The 19130-nt window shown below is 35.2% G+C and overlaps 2 pseudogenes; one reads left to right on the forward strand and one right to left on the reverse strand.

Annotated features, from left to right (window-relative positions):
• Positions 1-14088: 14088 nt before the first annotated feature.
• Positions 14089-14635, reverse strand: LOC149248560 (heat shock 70 kDa protein, mitochondrial pseudogene; annotated as a pseudogene).
• Positions 14636-15670: 1035 nt separating this feature from the next.
• Positions 15671-18299, forward strand: LOC149248561 (3-oxoacyl-[acyl-carrier-protein] synthase II, chloroplastic-like; annotated as a pseudogene).
• The last annotated feature ends 831 nt before the right edge of the window (positions 18300-19130 follow it).

Raw genomic sequence — 19130 nt, forward strand, 5'->3', positions numbered from 1 at the left:
ACCGTTGAAAAAGTTATTTGGGATAGGATGTTCTAAATATATCATAAATTATTTCAATCTTAGTATGGAGATATACTAAAATCAACATTTATGAATTTTGGCTGTGTTGGATGTGTCGGTTAAAGTTGTTTTCAATGATTAAATGTAAAACAAATTTTTATAAATGAAGTGTTTTGGATTTATGCGTTTGTCATTTTAGACAATTGATTATCAATTTTTGATGTGTCAGGGAAAGTTGTAAATGTAAAATCCATTTTTATAAATAATTTTTTGGGTTTTATGCATTTTAGACGTTATTGTATAGATATTTACTTGCTGAACAAATTTATTTTCATTATCATTTTTATTAAATTTTATAATAATTGAAGTAGGAAATTATCATGAAATCATTGTATTTTGTATTTAATGTTGTATAAATTATATATATATATATGTATAGTTATATAAATAAAAATATTATATCAACTTAATTTTAAATTAATATTTTTTTGGAAAGTAAAGTTAGGTCGGAATTATTGTATTATTGAAATTATATGATTTATATTTTATATTAAGTTTTTATTTATTTATTAAATATTTTGGAATATTTTTGGGTATATTTTTTTCAGTGAATTTGCTCAAGAGATTTATTAGAATCACAAGTTTGAGCTATGGACTCTTTATAATCTAAGTTTCATGGGAGTTTTTTAGAGTGTTAAATTCATATATATAATTAAAAATGTATTTTAAACAACAAAAGGTCACTATTTGACCAAGAATTGCTTCCCCAAATTTCAACTACAAACTTCAAAACATATAATAGTTAGAAAACCTATTAAGTAATGCTTTAAACTTTGTTATAATATATTAAAATTTGATTCACTATTTGACCAAGAATTGTTTCCCCAAATTTCAACTATAAACTTCAAAACATATAATAGTGTAATATTCCTCTCGTAAATAACCAAATAACTCATTGTAAAAAGTTACAAATCAGTTCAAAAACTAATTCTTGGTAGTTGTGAAACTGAATGGGAATCCCAGGCAAGAAACAAGGAATGTTTCCCACACAATGGGGAAGGGGATGGAAGAAAGCGATTACGTGTTTGGTTTGAATCCGGTAGGTGGAAGCTTGTATATGTTTTGGGAGTCCATACCTTCATTTTGGGGCGGGGCGGCTTGTTTCCTCATAGCAAAACGTTGGATCCTGCAAAAAGGGTTAACATAACTGTGAAAAGCTGTGAAACGGTGCTGCTCACTGCACTGACTCCATGGGGAAATGTTTGGTTGTCAAATTTGGATCTGGTAGTGGGGAGGGCACAGGGGATGAAACAAATAATGTTTCAGGGGCGCGGCCCTATTTTTCAACTCTTGTTGACACTGAGCGTACTGCACCGAATCAGCAAGTCCCATCAAGTTTACTTGATTTCTTGAAACAACTACAAGAGTTGGATAAGCCAGGAACCCAGCCCCTCTGTCCGTTGTCGCTGTCAGGCCCAAACGATACACACGATTATCCCATTGATGATCTTGTGACAACGTATTTTATGGTTCTGCGGACGGCCATATCAATGGAATGACATTCAAGGGCCAAAATAGATAATAGGAGAAGTTTCGCAGAGCATAGTGAGCGAGATGTCTACTGGTGCTCTTGTTTGCTTTGGTTGCTTGTGTGTTTTTTTCACTCATGCATATGTTAAACAATGCATGCGTCTGGCTGTTTTAACACAGTTAATTTAGGTTTATAAATGGAACCGCTGAGGGGAGACTTGTTATCTTCTAAATGCGTTCGGGTTGTTGCTGCTACTCAAACCCTTGTTGGGTTCTTCTCTTGGCTACACCAAATTGATTTGCGGGTTTAGCTCCCAGAACAGAGGTGATGGAGGCAATGAGGCTGCCATAATAAGATAAGTAATTTTCTAGCTTTCTTGAAGGAAAAATAAATGTATGTTTTATTTGGTTATCTTTTTGAAAGTTTCTTACCAAATATAGATAATATATGCATAATAGTATGCAAAGAGGAATGTGGAAAATGTGTGGACATAAAAGCTAAGAAAATATGTAGTTTTTCTCTTAGAATGATTACATGTAAATATTGTGTGTTAAATGCCAAGTCACTTGTCATTTTCTTGAAAAGGGATATATGCTTAAATGCTTTGTGATACTAGCTAATTTCGAAGTTTCTTGTGAAATAATTATGCATTGCATGCATGATAGAAATAGCTAATGATGTGCTTCTAGGCACATAGATATTCATTACTACCTTTCTTGATGAAAACGTATGTTTTATATACACATAAATATATTTTTCTTTTAGAAAAAGTGTGCATACTTCATGTATAAAAATGATGGCTTTTATGAGAGATCTCTTGAAAACAGAAATAGAGATTCTTTCCTTAAAAGACATGCACAAAAGGGGTAGCCATTGTGACATTGGAAATATGATTTGTGTGCACATAGAGAAAGTGATTATGTTAACTTGCTTGAGAATAATAATCTCTTGAAAGGATTGTCTTGCTAGATGAGTTGTGTTGGTTTCTTGTTTTTGGTGCATGAAAGGTTAAGTTAACTTTGTTATTGTTCTTGATTTTTATGCATAAAGATGGGTAACAATAATAATTTCTTGAAAGGGGAGCATGAGAAACCTACATATAGGGAGATAGAGAAATGAGGTTATAATGACTTCCTTTTTAAGAAGGAAGTATATAAATGTTTACATGAAATGATGGTAGAATTCTAGAGAAGGGAATACATTAAAGAAGGGCTATTATGATAAGCTATTGGATGCACAAAGAATAGTCATTGTGTTATAGAGATATGTTCTTTGTATGGATAGAAGAACTATTGAGCAATATTTCTTTAGGAAAATGATATGTGATTACTTTTATGCTAACAAAACTATTATCTTAGTTTCTTGTTGAATGAGATGTGTGTGTATGCACACGAGATTTGTTTTAGCTTTCATTAGCAAGGGTATACATACGCTTGCAGGAAGAGATAACAAGTTGTGTTAGATTGCTTTACATGTTTGCATGTATCAAAAGTAATAGCTAAAAGACTAGCTCTTTTGATAAAGTTTATGTAAATTTTCATGTAAGAAGATTATAACTGATGTTTTAGTTAGTCCCTTCAAAGGGATGACTTAGTGTTTTGCCCTCTAAGAATAGATGCTTATGTGAAGGGAAATATTAGTTAATATGATTATTTATAAATGTAATCATGATGTCGATGTTGGCAGGAAAAGACTATATTTAACATTGTGGCAGGTATAGAATTAATGGTCCATATAGATGAGTACGAGTTGCAGGATCGTACATTTCTAGAACAATCATGCCACAAGGATGTTGCATGTGGCGATATGTAGGTAAAGGGTTTCATGGAAAATGTATTAGCTTTTAGCTAGTTATGTGACAATTTAATGATAATTCATTGTAATATTTTATAACAATGGTTAAGGGATGGAATCCCTTATAAGCCATTGAGTGAGGGGTGAAAACCCTCACGAGCGTTTAATAATAAGATTAAACATTTGCTGGTTTTCACCCTACGGGGTTTCCAGGTATATCGGTGTTCAATGTTGTGATTGCTTATTGTGTCAGTTGATGATGTTGAATCCTTGATGATGATGATTCTTTATTTGATGTGATAATCATAATGTCCAAGGAAATCATGAAATGGATGCAAGGTTCATGAGACAGTTTATGTTATTACACTACAACAGTGGTTGTTAATGGTTATGTATCGTATTGTCGTCTACTGTAATTAATTTATGTACTAATGAACATTATATCTAATGGTTAATGATGAATGTGGAGTTGTGATTTGGATAAATACGTGTGGGTAATTTGTATAAAAAAATTCTAACTCCCTGCTTTTACATGTGAGGTTATAGAGGTATGTTACAAATAGTTAGAAAACCTATTAAGTAATGCTTTAAAATTTGTTATAATATATTAAAATTTGATTTTGTGCCATTTTATTAGTAGAGAGAATTAAAGTTTTAAAAGTACTAGGATATAGGAAAAAAACTACAAGAAAAGAACTAGAAAAAAGAGAGTTAACTAAAAAATAATAAAACAAAAAATAAAAATTAAAAACACGGGAAGGAAAAAAATCAAATGTGAAAATTGAAAGGCAATATAACTGAAATTGAAGAAACAAGAAGCAAAAAATATGATTATTGGATTTTTGGATTTTTTTGTAAGTTTTTATGCTTATAACTAGTATAAAATAAATTCTCCACCTAAGTTCATAATTATATTTATATTTTATGACAATCACGTGATGTTTGTAAAGTTCATAATTAGGCCTTAAGGTGTTCCCCTCCGAAAAGAACTCCCCCAACTGCCACTCTGCACTATTTGGCACCGTCAATCTTATGTGTTAGACGATTCAAATATTATCTGTCGTCAAATGTAAGTTTTGGTTGTTTTGGTTGGTTAGAGTATGTTAGTTATTGGTTAATTATTACTATTTATTCCAAGCCTTTGCATATTCGATGTGCAGGGATCCTTTCACAGTATTTTTAGTGGATGCAGAGGGTGAACTGTTTGGAAAGCTAGGCTCATACAAATAGGAATGCCTTCTATTAGTTGATATAGATAAAGTTCTACCAAGCAATCAAAGAAGAAATATATTTGTTTCCTATGTCAAGCATCTGAGCTCTCCCTACAACAGGAAAATGACTATCCAAAGCCATTCTTCTTGGAAGCCAAGTAGATTCTAGCACATATACTACTACAGTTGTTGACGAGGAGCCCAACGAAATGAAATATTTGAAGCGTGCCTTGTCAGTGTGGACCTGAACGGTGGAGCTTGAAGTTGAAGGAGGCATTTTAGAATCCATGAAGTTGACCTGCCTTAAATAAAGGGTTTTCAAAGCTCGCTAAAGTGTAATGGCATGGTATTCACGCTCGCTATAGTCTCTTTATCACATTTCTGGGTTGAATTTCCTATAAATCTTTTTGAATGGTTACAACAACTCCAAGAGGCATCAGAGCATAGGGATAGGAGAAAGAAATAGATAAAATGGACCGATAAATTCCTTGGCGTCGATATGAGAGAAATAATAGGCTATTGGTGCCAACCTAAGCTGACAATACCCACATTATGCAAATAAAATTGCATGTCACTGGTCCCAGGAATTAATCACCTGTTCCATGGTGAAAACCCCCCTATAACCAAGGTTTAATCTTTTAAGGAGAAATATTTCATTTAGCTATCCACGGTTACGACTTTGGGTTATTCTTCAACTCCGCTTATCAACCATACCCTTTGGTTAAAACCCAAACTTAACCCATAATATTTTAATCCGCTTTATTTCTATTATAACCCATATAATAGAAATACACATAAACCACATTTAACTTTACCTGTCTACCAATCCACGACCTTGGCACATTTACCGATGCTCACCTTATCGCATTCATCCTCCACCGCTAATTTCACTCCACCAGATCATCAAAACTAATCGGAAATCCTCCACCCTCGATTAAGGCACATTTGATCCAACAGTTAATAGCGATATCGGACGGAAATCTTGCCCAATGTTTACCCACCCAATAAAGCGGTTTCCTCTCTCCTGCGATGTGCTACGTGTCGACTGATAAATGGAATGAGGTGACCACCCTAAATTACCAGTTACCACTTAGATCTCGCGCGATAAACTGTTTCCTATTATGAAACTACTTTTCTCGTGCATTAATGCTCACGCATTTTACCCACGCGATAACTATAGATTTCTTTCCATTGGATGGTCTTGATTATTTGTCCTGATTTCTTCTTCAACCAGTCTTGTCTGTCGATCTATATGATCCAACAGTCCCTAAGCATCGCTACGCTCTTTTTTATTTCTTCCCGTGTAATCGCCATTCGCTTCCAGTCTGTGTATTTGGCTTCACCCTATGATCTTCATTCCTCCTGATCTCGACTTCCACTCGTGACTTTATGTTTCCTTCACCTTTGCTGTAACATTAAAGGCTTCCTCCTGTATGGTCTGTGTGTAAAGTCGTAACACCTCTCTGTTACTTCTCTCTGTACTTCCCTTCTGGATCTGCACCTGTAACCTACGTTACACAGAATAGCTCAAGATCATATACAATCTACATCTCAATTACTCAATACACACATATGAACTCAAAATTGAGTTGTCTATTTAATAAACAAGTATTTACACAGGAACTCCTTCCTTGGCCTCATCTTCTGTATCAGTGGCCTTTGTTCCTGCCGTAGGTTTACAATCTGATTGATTAACTTCTCTAACTACCTCCCTAACTACTTACTGACTAACTATTTTTATGCCTTATAGGCTTACATTTATACAAAAGGAGTCTATAACCAATTTATGGTTTAGATCCATAACCTTCTCAACAAAATCCTAAAATCTCTTCTTTATCCCTAAGGATCCTCTCTAATCCACAAAATCATGAACTAACTCCTAATCTAAGTTTTACAATTAATTCTCAAATCTCTCAATCTCTCAACTATCCTGATTCTCTCATGTTCTCCTACATTCGAGAACATTTACAAATATGCCTCACTATACTTAATTAAATCCCTATTCTAGCTTCTCTCATTAAAATCACTCAAAACCTTAATAATTACATTAATTCAAAACATAGGAAACCAACTTCCTTGGAAACACAAGACCCCCTATGTCTACTAAAATACAATGATATTGTTGAGATGAATGCTCCTGCATCAGACTCTCAAGGTTGAAAATAATCATGATCTCCTGATCATGTGCTTCTGATCTGTGTCCTCCTGGATCCCATACTTTGTTCTGTAGTCTGTCCTTGGTTGTTGTTGTTGTTTGTTGTTGTTCTCCAGGTCTCCACACTTTATGCTGCATTGCCCCACTAGCTATGCTCTCACAGTCTGTTGCTGTCTTTTTCTTGTTGCTTCTTTTCTTTCTTACTATTGTCTTCTCCCTTTGAGACACTTTTCTCATCAAATCCATCATCAATTAAATTTCTATGTCCAACTCATTTCTTTGCTGGACTCTTTCCTCTTCCTCTCTTGCATATCCTTTGCAATTTTCATCAGGTTCTTTCTTCCCTACTAGTGCTTTCAGCCATTTCTCTAGTAGCTCCAATTCTTTCTCCCATTCACTGATCCTTTGATGACAGTTTAATCTTTCTTCTTTATTGACTGCTTCAACAGCTTCCCTGGTTATCTCCACTGTGCCCATCATCATAATGGAATGATGATCCTTTACTATGCTTTCAGCTAACATAATCTCTTCTTTAAATTTGCCTTTAATCTTTTGCTGGTTACCTTCACTTTGTAGTTGTTGGTTCCCTACTACCACCCTTACATCCTTACCCTCTTGTTGCTTCTGAACTTCCATTTCATCTCCAAATAACCTTTGTTCAATTTCTTTGATCACAACATCACACTCAATCATTCTATGCATTGTTCCTGCAAACAAACTATTGGTTTGTGAATCAAAACACTCTTCTGTCTCCATGTCTTTTAAAGACCCTCTGCTACTGTTAAGTACTGTTGTAACCATTTCTTTTCTATTGCCATTTCCTCCTAGAAACTTCTCCAGCAATTCAATTTCCTCTTTACATTTAGCAAGTGTTTTATCACAATGCTCTTCATTTCTAGCTTCATCCTTTACATGGTCACTATTGCCCAATGATTCAATCGGACTGCCTTCCATAGACAATTTTGTCTCATTCATCTCCACAGAAATAAGTTCCTGTTCAACACTTATAATCCCTGTATTCACACAACAATTGTCAGTTTGAAAAATGTAAGGCTCAACAACCTCAACTAATGTTTCACATATCAGCTCTTCAGGTTGATCTTCATCTCCTTCTTCCACAAGGAATTGTCCTTGTTTTGTTACAGTTCCAAATATTAGTTCATCAATAATTTCTTTCTGCTGCAACAATTCAATATTTTTCTCATTCAAGAGGCATTCTCCATCATACTCTGCTCTAGAATACTTATCCTCTGAAGGGTACTCTTCATCCTCTGCCAGTACATAAGTATGCTCATCCAAGTTCTCCTCTGAACTCTAGTAATTTTTATCAAGTATTATGACAGCTTCATAAGGCTGCCAATCCTCTGCAAAACCTGCACTCACAAAACAATTATTATAATTAAAAACATAAGGCCTCAGTGTCTCTTCTTCCTTTGGCAACATTTCAGTATGCTGCTCTGAACTATCCCAATAGTTCACTGATCTCCATTCTTCATCTTCACCCATAAATTGACCTTGTTTTTCCACACAAATAGAAACTTCCATTTCCAACTCAGCTTCTTTGAGTTTTTCCACCAGCCACTTCACTTTCCTCTGTTGTAGCCTACTTTGTAATTTATGCCACTTTACTGCCCTTTTCCTCAAGACCCAACCTTGTCTTTGGCTTTCCTCCAATATCCTCCTTAATGCATCGAGTTGTTCTTTTAACTCTACAATTTCCTTGTCAAGCTCCTCTTGACTCATTCTCTTGCCATTTGCCTTGGCATCCTCCTTCTTCACTTTTCTTCTGTTGTGGTCTTCCTCAGAACCTCTGCTATGACTATCAGTAGTCATCTTCTTCTCCATCTCTATGAGTTCCTCACTCACTCACTATGAGCTGCACTAAAGCCTCTGCAACAACAAGTCCTCCCTGCTGCCACTTACCTCACCAAGCTTTCCTCTGTACTTGGTCTTTTGGCAAGCACTTGGTTCTCTATCTCTGGAACCTCTTTTGAGCACTTCTCTCTGCTCCTTCTAGGCTTCAACTCATCTGCACCTTTTAAGAACACAATTGTCCTCTTGTATTTCAATCACTAATGAAATACTAGGTTTTGACCACCTCTTCTTTCACTTAGAAACTCTTACCAACTTCCTTCATCCCTTAGCAATTCTACCCACATCCTCTGTGGAATTTCCTTTGAGAGTTACAACAAAACCCCTGCAGTAACAAGTCTCCTTCTTGCTACATATGCCTCACTAAGTTTCTCTCCTCTGAGCTCAGCCTTTTGGCATTTCTTTGGTTCTTTCCTCTGGAACCAATTAAGAACTCCTTGCTCTAGGTTGCTGCAATCTTATCACCTTCTTATGCTACTACCTGTATATCAATATAAGGACCACAAATTCTCCAATCTTCAAATCAAATTAAAATAAAAGCATATCATCTCACCTTCAAGATCTCTACATGATCTTGTTCTACTATTCTCCTACACTTTGAATGGATTTTTCTCTGTTTCTTACATCTGCAAATTCTGCTATACTTATATCTTTGTTTTCCTATTGTTTGTCAGATTAAAATATGATCTCCTCTTGCTGACATACACATTTTAAAACATAACTCTGTTCTAAATTTCTCAAAGATATTTTACACAGAATTTCCTTATTCTGCTCTAATACCAAAAATGGTGCCAGCCTAAGCTGACAATACCCACATTATGCAAATAAAATTGCATGTCACTAGTCCCAGGAATTAATCACCTGTTCCATGGTGAAATCCCCCCTATAACCAAGGTTTAATTCTTTAAGAGGAAATATTTCATTTAGTTATCCATGGTTACGACTTTGGGTTATTCTTCAACTCCTCTTATCAACCATAACCTTTGGTTAAAACGCAAACGTAACCCATAATATTTTAATCCGCTTTATTTCTATTATAACCCATATAATAGAAATACACATCAACCACATTTAACTTTACCTATCCGCCAATCCACGACCTTGGCACATTTACCATTGCTCACCTTATCGCGTTCATCCTCCACCGCTAATTTCACTCCACCAGATAAACAAAACTAATCGGTGATCCTCCATCATTGATCAAGGCACATTTGATCCAACGGCTAACAACGACATCGGATGGAAATCTTGCGCAATGTTTACCCACCTGATAAAGCGGTTTCCTCTCTCCTATGGCGTGCTACGTGTCGACTGATAAATGGAATCAGGTGATGACCCCGAATTACCACTTACCACTTAGAGCCCGCACGATAAAGCATTTCCTGTTATGAAACTACTTTTCTCGTGCATTAACGCTCACACATTTTACCCATGCGATAGCTGTATATTTCTTTCCATCAGATGGTCTTGATTATTTGTCTCGATTTCTTCTTCAACCAATCTTGTCCGTCGATCTATACAATCCAACAGTCCCTAAGCATTGCTACGCTCTTTTTTATTTATTCCCATGTAATCCCATTCGCTTCCAGCCTGTGTATTTGGCTTCACCCTATGATCTTCATTCCTCCTGGTCTTGACTTCCGCTCATGCCTTTATGTTTCCTTCACCTTTGTTGTAACATTAAAGGCTTCCTCCTGTATGGTCTGTGTGTAAAGCCGTAACACCTCGCTATTACTCCTCTCTGTACTTCCCTTTTGGATTTGCACCTGCAACCTATGTTACATAGAATAACTCAAGATCATATGCAATATACATCTCAATTACTCAATACACACATATGAACTCAGAATTGAGTTGTCTATTTAATAAACAAGTATTTACACATGAACTCCTTCCTTGGCCTCATCTTCTGTATCAGTGGCCTTTGTTCCTGTCGTAGGTTTACAATCTGATTGATTGACTTCTCTAACTACCTCCCTAACTACTTACTGACTAACTCTTTTTATGCCTTTTAGGCTTACATTTATACAAAAGGAGTCTATAACCAATTTATGGTTTAGATCCATAACCTTCTCAACAAAATCCTAAAATCTCTTCTTTATCCCTAAGGATCCTCTGTAATCCACAAAATCATGAACTAACTCCTAATCTAAGTTTTACAATTAATTCTCAAATCTCTCAATCTATCAACTATCCTGATTCTCTCATGTTCTCCTACATTCGAGAACATTTACAAATATGCCTCACTATACTTAATTAAATCCCTATTCTAGCTTCTCTCATTAAAATAACTCAAAACCTTAATAATTACATTAATTCAAAACATAGGAAACCAACTTCCTTGTCAACACAAGACCCCCTATGTCTACTAAAATACAATGATATTATTGAGATGAATGCTCCTGCATCAGTTATTATCTATTCTCTTTGGTTTTACCAATTAATTCATTGTTTCTTTCTTTCTTGCTTGGTATTACTATTATTTGGTTTTTCAAATGGAATAAGATTTTTCTATTGGTTGGTACAAATAAGGTTCTACTAAGAAATGAAAGAAGAAATATATATGTTTCCTATGTCTTGTATCTAATCTCTCTCTACAACACAAAAATGACTATCCAAAGTCATTCTTATTGGAAGCCAAGCAACTTCTAGCGTAGATACTGCTACTATTGTTGACGAGGAGCCCATTGAAATGAAATATTTGAAGCGTGCTTTGGTGGACTCTTTCTACAGTATTGACAGGGGACTGAGAGCTAGCAGTGAAACAAGGGCTGAAATTGTAGAGTTAATTACTCTACTCCAACACCTACAACAACTCCCAATCTCCTCAATGGAAAATGGATGCTAGTGTGATTCTTCACACAATTCTTCAAACAACTTAGATTTTTTTCATTTTCCGAAAATTTATCTTGAATGTTAACAGAAACATAAACCTCACTAGGGGACTACTTGTTTCTTGCCCTTTATGTTTTGAAATTTCCTTAGTTATTTACTATCAATATTGTATTCATATTTTACCCAAAAACCCTTTAGGTCATTTCTATATCTTTTTTACCCTTTCTAGTAAATTTAAAACACTGACATTTCTAATTTTGCAGTTATACATCCTTCTCTGAGCTATTCCCATTGCTTGTTATAGGGTCTTTTCCTGGTGAAGGTTTAGAAAATTTCAAAAAAAACTAGTTCGACAACTCTCACAGTGGAGAACTCTATGCAATTTGAAGGACCTCTAGCTAACACATCCTTTAGTTCAAATGTAACTTTTTAAGTGTGAATTCCCAAGCAAGTGCAGGTATAATGTTCATCGCAGTTTTACAAGTAAGGACTTGCATTTTGCAAATAAAATAATTTAGGTTTTATTCCTTTCAGATATGTTGCACTTTTGTGCCTTTTAAGCTCCCTTTCCTACTGAGAATGCATGCTTATTCAATGGAGCGCTAATGTCTAGAAACAACTGGTTTAGTTTTCTCAATAGATTTACAAATACAAAAATTAAGGTTTATATGTTTAAAGAAGTTTTTACTATTTGCATATTTCTTTAGCGTAGGATTCCTTCAGGTTGAATACCCTAAGTTGAAGAAGCCCAGTTTGGGGCATCTTCAATTTGACTTGGCCCTAGCGTTACAAAAATTTTGTAAAGAATTTGTTACTGTTTCACCTGTACCAAATGGAACACTCTGAAGTTTTTCATAATTTTGTGACACAATTAGCACCAGTGAAGAATAAGAATGTAACTGAATGAATGATGCCCATCCTAAAATGAATGGCCTGAAAGTTATCTATGATTGTTGGAAGAAGAGGGACTGGAAGAGTCAATGTTGTGGTAATATTGACATAGCATTAAAGAAGGCTTGTGGAAATAACCTTCAGGTAACGAGGAATCAACGGGTTGGGGCAATCCAATAATCGCATCCTAGACATCAAGGAAGTCAATGGGTACAATGATGTCGATGTAGTAGAGCTAGGAAGTGCATTTATTTTTAAATGATGACTCTCTGTGTGATTGTGTGGCAAGTTGCCACTGTGGTGATCAATTGTAGAATGTAGCATATATGATGAACAACCAAATTGAGTATAGCAATCAAAAGCTTGACGATGGTACTGGTAGTATGAGCTATTATAATGAATTATCTCCTAATAGGGGAAAGGATACAAACTTCGGGTTAAAGATGCAAAGTGTAGCCACTCCACTAGAGTAGATTGAGTTGCGGAGTAGGGGACTACCTATTTCCTACCCTTTATATTTTGAATTTGCCTTAGTTCTTTACTATCAATATTGTATTCATATAATACCTAAAAACCATTTAGGTATTTTTGTATCTTGTTTACCCTTCCTAGTAAATTTAAAATAATGACATTTCTGATTTTGTAGGTATACATCCTTCTCTGAGCTATTCCCATTGCTTGCTACAAGGACTTCATTATTGGTGAAGGTTTAGAAAATTTCAAAAAAAAATTGGTTCGACGACTCTCCAAGTGGAGAACCCTGTGCAATTTGCAGGACCTCTGGCTACCACATCCTTTAGTACAAATACAAATTTCAAAGTGTAAAGTCCCAAGAAAGTGTAGGTATAGTGTTCCTCACAATTTTACAAGTATGGACTTGCATTTTGTAGATACAAAAATTGAGGTTTGATTCCTTTCATATATGTTGTATTTTTTCACTTTGTAAGCTCCCTCTCCTACTGAGAATGCATTCTTATTCAATGGAACACTAATGTCTAGAAACAACTGGTTTAGTTTTCTGGATAGATTTACAAATGAAAAAATTAAGGTTTAGATGTTCAAGGTAGTTTTACTCTTTGCATATTTCTTTAGCACAAGATTCCTTAAGGTTGATTGCCCTATGTTCAAGAAGCCTAATCTGGGGCATCTTCAATCTGACTTGGGCCTAGTGTTATATTTTTTTTTTACAAAACTTGTTACTGTCTCACCTGCCCTCCCTTCCCCCTCTGTCGCTACTACAACACAATATAACCATCCCAACAAGCCAATGAACATTATAATAAACAACTACAAGGTGTAGGAGCTTCCCAACTAGTTCTTGAATAAACACATTTTGAAAACAAAGTTTCTTACGCTGCACAATGCAAATGAGATGCTTATCCCTTGATATTTGATCTCAAAAATGCAAAGTCTCATTCCTGTAGAGGGCACCCTGTGGGGTAATTTGTTGCATCATGTACAATTAACAGGAAATGAAAGACCCATTTGGAAATCAATCATAAAAATAATCGATTTGTGAAGAAAACCAACCACACAAATCATTGACTTTAGATTAGAAAATATAAGTATATCACTGAAATTTAGTATAGTCTCTTGCCACCTATGTTTCCAACTACAACTTTGCTAAAGAACAACCCTTTTTCAGGTCAGAGAGATGTGCTATCAAACAAAAAACCTTCTAAATGGTTCTAGCCATTTAAGTTTTTCAAAACAGCTCTATTACTATCCTAAATAAAAAAATTGATCTAAATGACTTTGGAAACCAAACACATATTTTGCAACTCTCAATTGATTTTTGATCATTTACTCACCTCCTCATATTTAGCTTCAGGTGCCTTAGTTCCCCTTATGATCCAAAAGAAGATGACCCATTAGATTGCTAATGCATATGTTGTCCTATTTTTAAGGGCGCTTGACTTACAACGTTAGTTTTCACTTTGATCATATCCAAGTCGTCACTGGACATGGATTTCTTCAAATTAGCTACTGTCAATTTTTTGATTTCGGTGATTATCTTTGCCTCCTTGTAGTCACTTAAGCTCTTCTCCACACTGTATATCATGTTATCTGCATGGTTTCTAGCATCAATTAACTATTTCTTTTCTTGATCCTTTTGGGCATGCATCTCAGCTTCCTCCACCATCTTCTAGATTTTATCATCTAAAAGCCCTCTAGATGAGTTTATAGTAATTTTTGCTCCTTTCCAGTGGATTTTTCATGGGTAGATACAGTCACTATACCATTTGCATCAATGTCAAAGGTAACTTCTATTTGGGGAACACCTCTAGGAGTTGGTGGAATACCGACCAACTGAAACTCACCTAGAAGCTTATTGTCTACATCCATTTCACGCTCTCCTTGGAATAACCTTACACCATCTGAGTTTGACCATCTGCTATAGTTGAGAATATCTGATGCTGGAAACGACTATCAAAATTCCCTAATCTAAATACATACCTAGCATTCTAACCTAAAGATCTTTCATTTCATACGACAGTCAAGTTGGGTAAATTTTAACCACTATTTCTTACCAAATAGTGCCATGTTTATGTCCTTTTATTAGCTAAATCCAACATTCAAGCAAATTTATCTACAACATTTCCAACAAGGCTCAACAATTCTTTCAGCCATCCATTAGGTTCCATTCTGGATGTGCTACATCCCATTGGATGGCCTCAATTTTGAAAGGGATGAAGCTAGATGACAATTCGTTACAATTCCTTACTTGAAACACTTTCCAAAATGCCCAAAATATTTACTAGTCTGGTGCAATTCCTTACTTAAAACACTTTCCAAATGGACAAATTATCTACAGATTACATAAATTATACAATCTATATTAAAAAAAAAACAAAAACCAAAAACCAAAACTCAGAGCCAAATGTTTTGCATAGAATATGTGCAAAACTATAAATCTTATTCTTGATATTTATGAAAAAAGTGTTGTGGAACCACACAATATTTGGTTTTGGGTTGGATACAATAAGATACTCACAGGTAATAACATAATCCCTCACTCCAGTGAATGTGATTTCAATGTCTTTGTGTGTAGTACTCTTACATTAACATTTATTTAAGTGAAGGTTTTTCATATTAATACTTTTTATGCCATAAGGCATTTCCCTCTGGGAAGAACTCCCCTCCCATGCCACCTATGTGTTTGTGTATCATTGATTTTGGGTGTTAGACGATTGAAATAACTTAGGCCATTGGATTGGTTTGACCGGTGTTAGTTAGTTAGTTATGAAATCCTCCCTTGCACAACCTATTGCAAACGACTCTACAAATGAGCAATGGGGGTAATTAAATGCGAGATTCAGGTCGGGGGTTCTCAAGTTCTCTGGTAATTTCTCTCTAACACACTTTAATTAAATTTCAGGCAAAGAAATGGCCATTGCTCTACAACTTGTGAAGGTTGTACAAGAAAAAACTAAAATTACTATAAAGCCGAGGAGGGTAGTTGTGAGTGGAATGGGAGTGGTAACTTCCCTTGGTCATGATCCAGATACTTTCTACAAGAATCTTCTTTAGGGATAGAGTGGTATCAGTGAAGTTGAGAGCTTTGATTGCTCAAACTTTCCAACTGTAATTGCTTCTACATTTTTCTTTCTCCCTTGTGCTGCTTATAGACTAAGTTATGTTGCTAATAAACCAAGTGACGTTGAGCCATTAACAGTATTATATAACATATATGCCCCATGTTGGAAACTAGCTAGAGATATATTATAGTTTAGTGCGTGGCCATTCAAATGAACATGATCATAGTCTTTTATAGGAAACCGGATCACTAGTTCAAACTGATTGAATTTCTCACACTGGGTTGTCATTAAATGTAGCATCAAATCTAGATTTACTTTTCCAACTTTAGGTTGCAAGAAAAAGGAGTATTAAATCTAGATCCACTTGATATGAAAGGAAGACATGTCAAAACTGGCTGCAGGTCTTTATTTAAATTTAATATCACTTTTCCAGGGATATGGCCTATGATATTGACTGGAATATCTCAGTTTTGTTTTCAGAGAATAGCTGGTGAAATAAAGTTATTTTCAACGGATGGTTGGGTTGCACCAAAGTTTTCAAGATGCATGGATAAATTCATGCTTTACTCGCTTACTGTTAGAAAAAAGGCAGTAGAAGATGGCGGAATGAATGAATATGTCCTCAAAGAATTAGACAAAGCAAAGTGTGGGGTCGTAATTGGTTCTGCATTAGGTGGAATGAAGGTAATATTACAATGTTGTTATTTTGGAAGGAAATAATGTTGGAAAACATAAAAGAAGACACATACTGCTTCGATATTCTATAAAGTTGTAATTTGTAAGCTAGATAGATTTTTGATAGTTAAAGATACATTCAGGTCCACAATCATGGCATAGACTTTCTTGGTGTAGGTTACATGTACTTATACTCTAGTTGCTTGTCTATCAATATTGCATTAGGTTTTCAATGATGTAGTAGAAGCATTGAGGATTTTATACAAGAAAATGAACCCATTATGTGTACCATTTGCAACAACAAATATGGGATTAGCAAGGATGGCCATGGATTTGGCTTGTCAAAAACTCTAGATACCTTTTCAATAATGTTTGGAATTGGATTAGATTTGATACACACTTATTATTTTCTTGATGAATGCCCCTATTGCAGGGATGGATGGGTCCAAACTATTCCATATCTACTGCGTGTGCTACAAGCAATTTTTACATCATAACTAATGCAAATCATATTTTGCGGGGTGAAGTTGTAAGTTGTTTGACCTTTTCAATTCACTGCATTTGTTTTTGCAAAAAATATGTTAGTTTCCTTGCATGGGGTCATTCCATGAATAGGATGCCATGATCTCTAGTGGCTCTGACGCTGCAATTGTTCTAATTGGTAAGTTCAGCTGGGATTTATTATAAAACCCACTATTATCCCTTTTTCTTAAACAATTCATGCTTATCGTCATATTTATGTGGTTACCTATTCTTTGGCACATATTGTTTTATAATTAAGATTATTCTAGCCAACTATGAGTGATTAAGTCTTGAGTGTTTTTTTAAGCATTTGCTTTCAATAAAGATCACATAATGTCTGATACCAGGCTTGACAAAAAATGTCTTTCCATGTGTTTGAATTACCTTATTGTATATAATGAAAAGGCTCAAGATTTGTGTTTTTCGTTTTGTAATATATACCAGCTATTTGTGATGCATTTTATCATGCATAATTGTCACTTTCCAATATGTACTTTAAATGCACTTAATTGGTGTCTAATTTCTTTTGAATGGGAACTATTGTTTGATATTGAAGTGGAGCTCATATGTGATTGTTGCTGGTGTGGGAGGATTTATACCTTGGAGAGCATTATCACAAAGAAATGAAGATCCTACAAAAGCATATTGTCCTTGGGATGTGGTATTGCTAATTTCTTCTTACTTCTTTATTCTGTATTTTGTAACTTGTGACTTGATTATTATAATAATATTGTCTTTTTTTTGTCCCATGGATATTTATTTTCTTGTTATTCGATCAATTAAAACTTTAAATACAATTTTCAAGTTATTGATATATCATATAATATTTTACCTTATAGGACCGTGATGGATTTGTTATGAGAGAGGGAGCATGATCTCTTCTTCTGGAAGAATTAGAACATGCAAAGGTATAATATTTTGTCATAGAGGACATTGAACAAGTAATCTAGCTTGTGTTTTCAGAATTAAACAATTTGTATTTTAACATTAGCATTATAGGAATTTTCACTTTCGATTATTTTACCAGAAAAGGGGAGCAAAGATCTATGTAGAGTTTCTTGGAGGAAGTTCTACTTCTGATGCACATCGTATGACAAATCCTCATCCAAAGGTATAGGATGTCAAACACTTATTTCACTGTTCATAAGTCTCATGTTAAACTAAATCCTTATTGACCTAAGGGGATAATTTTAGGTACTGGAGTTATTTTATGCATGGAAAATGGAGCTGAGAGACCACTCTCTTCCAAGGCCCTTACAAACTACCTTCACTAGAATTGGAGAACCAAACCCAAAATGTTGAAGCCAAAGCCATCACCTTTACTACAATCCTTTGCGATATTCTCCGAAATTGAAATAAAATAACCAGGGCCCCAGATACATTACAGAGAAATTTGTTACCAAGGGACTTGATGCTTGAAGGTATCAACCGTATATGTTCCCAATTCCTTTTCTTCCATATCACATTATCCCACAACCGACAAATGTTCATACTAAATCATTCAGTAAACAAGGCTATTGTTAAATCTTGCATGTCACAGAGGCTCTCATCCAAATCTAATGGAGTTGGTATGTTTGATACTGAATCATGAGGGTAGTAAACGCAGATTGATGCATGAATTTAATCCAATACCTTAGTGGGTGTTGCATGGTGAGTCCACCCAATTATTTTTCAAACCCACCTTTGGTTAGTTCAGTGGCCTCCTTGACCTAAAGATCAGCCTCTACATTCAGCTCTAGCTTCACATGGTAGAATGTGATTTTTCTTAATGTTCTTTCCTCCTTTTTAGTTCAAGGCTTTCAAGCTATGATTACAACAAGCTTTCTATCCACTGGTGACATTTTCTGAAACATTTCTCTAATGATCATTGAGGAATCACCTAAGATAATCAATGATCTTACCTTAGCTTCCTTTGCTAAATGGAGACCCCTCAAAAGGGCATATGTTGCTAATAGATTGTTTGGTGCTACCCCAAGGCACCAAGCATATGATGCTACTTTTTCCCTTTGGGATCATAGAGTATCCCATTGCGCCTACCACCCCTTTTATTTTTAATGGACATGGGGTGGGCTTTGATCCACTTATGTGAGCATGGGTCATGACTT

This window comes from Pinus tabuliformis, chromosome 7 (assembly GCF_031772625.1).
Source record: "Pinus tabuliformis cultivar Carrire ecotype Pingquan chromosome 7, CPIR1, whole genome shotgun sequence".
Lineage (NCBI taxonomy): Eukaryota > Viridiplantae > Streptophyta > Pinopsida > Pinales > Pinaceae > Pinus > Pinus tabuliformis.